The sequence below is a fragment of the Gossypium arboreum genome, chromosome 3, assembly GCF_025698485.1.
Source record: "Gossypium arboreum isolate Shixiya-1 chromosome 3, ASM2569848v2, whole genome shotgun sequence".
In the NCBI taxonomy this organism is placed as follows: Eukaryota; Viridiplantae; Streptophyta; class Magnoliopsida; order Malvales; family Malvaceae; genus Gossypium; species Gossypium arboreum.
Genome location: NC_069072.1, coordinates 3,221,465 through 3,225,275, shown reverse-complemented (window position 1 = coordinate 3,225,275; position 3,811 = coordinate 3,221,465).

Here is a 3,811-nt window from a genome sequence, read left to right as displayed (position 1 = left end):
TACATTAAATAAACATTTGATACACTGGTAAGGCTTAATCAATTGTTATTGTGTAGGCTCATTAAGGGATAAATGTTGATCACAAGTTTTAAAACTGCTCTATACTCAGGGCGAGGATCGAACTCCTGACTACTAGTTAAGATAAGAGAAATCTTTACTATCTCACCCAACTCCCGTAGTTGGAATTTGATTATTTTAACAAAATGAGAATAATCTATAGTAAAAAAAAAAGGTAGACTAGGTGAATGCCTGACTTTTTCCATCTTCGCATTGAATTATCCTTCGGTTGTTTCTTCTCTAGCACCAATGTAATAAACAAGAGCTAAATCCTCAATTTTGGGGTGCATAAAATCCGGTAAAAAAATTAAATAAATGTACTTAATTGCTAAAATACAAAATAAGGTCATCTTTATTCTTTCATCATTGGGTCATTAATTTGCAAGTAAAAACAAGGATTAATTAATAACCAGGCAAACATTAATTTAGTTTAAATTAGCAAACATCATCATTAATTTTATAAATGTATAAAGAAAATTATCTTCTATGATCACTTCAGTTTTAGATTTCAAGAGCGTATACTCGGATTTTCAGTATCGGTACTCATATTGAGTTTCGATTAAATTTAGAGTCGAACCAAATCGAACTCTTAAAACGAGAGACAAAGTTTTCCCAAAACTATTTTCTCCTTTTACATTATTCAAACTCAAAACATTACTTAAGAGACATTAGCTGGTATATATCTTTTAAAATGTATAAATATGAAGTATTATTGGAAAAATCTTTGCTATGGTTTAGTCCCGTAGACCCTATATGTGAAGGAATGTACATTGGACTTGGACCATATTGCAATAAAATCTTGTTTCATGGACCAAATTAAACTAATTATAAATGCAGTTGGTACATTTATAAAGACCCATCTTCTTCAGCCACATAAAGTCACAGAGCTAACAGGCTCTTGCTCTTATCTATTTTAGGGTCGAAAATGAATAATTTGATTGTTATATATATCAACCATCCAATTGAGAGACCATAATTGCTATGGCAACCATAGCCAAAAGTGCTTCAAAGTTGATTGTTATATATCATACTAGTTTTTTTCTGCATCGATTCATCGTATAAATGTATTAATTAAAATAGGTTTAAATACTCATCTAACTTCTAAATTTGTCACTCTTTAAATTTTGATACTTTTTTTAACACCGTTAAATTTAGCACATGTGTCAATTAACAATTTGTTGTGTCAATTAATATTAATAGAATTTCATGAAGATGAAGATTGGATTCCAAAATTTGTGTTTGATTTTAATGTATTTCGATTTATAATTTTTTAAATTTTTTGTTTAATTTTTTTAATTTTATAATTTTAATATAAAAATAATATTTTTGTTTAATTTAATTTTTGTAATTTTTAAAATTTTAATTCATTTATAAATTATTTATGATTATTTATAATTTTTAGATTTTTATTTTTATGAAAAATCAATTATCACATCATCAATGACACGTGGCACAGTCTTAGAGTGTCACAAGTGCAAAACTTAATGTTGTTAAAAAAGTACTAAAAACTCTTGACAAAATAAAAATTCAGGTATCAATTTGAAAAAATATAATCACAAGTACCAATTTGAGAGAAAGTAACAAATTCAAGGGTTAAATGAGTATTTAAGCCATAATTTTATCTTTTATATATGTATTTTGTAAAATATGATAAAGAAATTGACACGTCATATTTCATAGGTCAAATATTTTAAAACTAACGAATGATATTAGCTGGTCAAATATGAAAATTTTAATTATGAAAATACTTAAAGTAATAAATAATTCTAATTATATTATTATTTAAAATTATAAATTATTGGGTGAATTACATTAGTAGTCACCCAATTATTAATAAATTTCTTTTCTTGTCACTTAACTATAAAATTATAAAATGGTCACTCAACTATTTAATATTATCTATTTTGGTCACCCATCTATCTTGGATTTTTTTGGTGCTCTCATTTTTACATTAGCTAGTTGGTGAACAAAAAAGACAAAATTGAATAACTGAGTGACCGTTTTGTAACTTTTTATAGTTTAGTGATGAAAAAGATATTTACTTAATTGAGTAACCATTTTATAATTTTTTATAGTTAGATGATAAAAAAAATCATAATTGGATGATCTCTATTGTAATATACCCCAAATTATTAGTGTGTAAAATCAAAAGTGATTCAAAACTCTTTGAATGTACATAGGGAAATTTTATCAAAATTTGTGGGCTAATTTGACTTTTTCTAATGCATCATATGGAAATTTTAACAAAATTTCTAACCAACACTCAAAATCTAAATATAATAAAGAGAAAAAGAAAGATTCAATCAATCAATGGAGTTACGGCTTTATATTTGAATCCAACAGTTCATATTGAGATTTTCTTATAAAATTATGAGAGGCATGCTTCACATTCGCACCAAATAATTGAGGCTTTCTATCTTTCTTTTGAAAAATGAGAAGAAGAAAATTATTATTATATGAATTGTTGTGATTTTGGAGCTTCACACTTCAATGGGAAAAAGGCAGATTGAGTTTTAGCTCGATTGATATGAGTATTGTTGTCAATATAGGAGAACGTGAGTTCGAGTGTGCTGTAATGCATTATCCTTCTATTTATAGGTTAGGGAGGGACTATGGGTAATTTTAAATTTAAGGACTAACATAAACAAAAAAAGTTCAAGGAATAAGTTAAAGAAAAATTACCAAAATTATAGAATAGATATTACCTTATCCCTATGTTTTGAGTATACATAATTATAGGTTAAATTATACTATTAGCCCTTATATATTAATTTGATCAATTTTAATCACTTTACTATTCGAATCGGTCAATATTATTCCTTTTACTTTTAAATTTTAAATTTTAGTTCTCAACCAAACAATAGTAGCTAAATTTGTTTAGTTAAATTCAATTATTAGTCCTGTACTATGATTATAGTTGTAAATTTGGTTCATGTTCTCCAATTGGATTATTTTAAGTCTCATTTTTTAATTTTGAAATTTCAGTTTTGACGCAAATGATAATCGTTCATCCATTAACTAGATTTTAGTGAATAATATATGAAAATAACAAGTTGACAAAACATTACAAATATTATAATATTTTTGGCACATAACAATTATCATTTAATGAGGAATAAAACTTTAAAATTTTAAAAATACGAGGATTAAGAATAATCAAATTAAAGTATAGAATTAAATCTACAACTTTGAAAAACAGGGACTAATAACAAAATTTAACCCATAATTATAATCAACATTTGCTAAAGCAACCATCTTGCTTTTATAAAAATTGAAAATGTTAAGAGCTAAATTTGCCATTGTACCAAACTATAATATGACTCAAGGCATTTTTTTAAAATTAAGGTATTTTTTATGTTGTTTTACTATAGATCGAGACTAATTTTTTTAAGATTCATAATTGCTCTTCTTAATAATATCATCTTTAAAATTTGAATCTAAATATTATTTGTATAAAATATATTTTATCATTGTACATAACGTTGCTATAAATCGCTTGGTTTTTGAGTAATATATGTTAGAATTTTTTTAGTTGCCCAAAGAAAATGAACTTTACGAGACCTTTTCGTAGGATGCAGGGAAGATGGTACAGGGATCATATGGTTTTACTTGAAGATTGTAAAAGTTCTGCTCTGCTTAATCATAATTTATTACCACTGTCATTGGATTTGATTATAATTATATTTGCAACTCGATTGAATAAATTTGTTTAAATTTAAAAATTGTATGTTTGATGTAATGATTGAATTTCGTA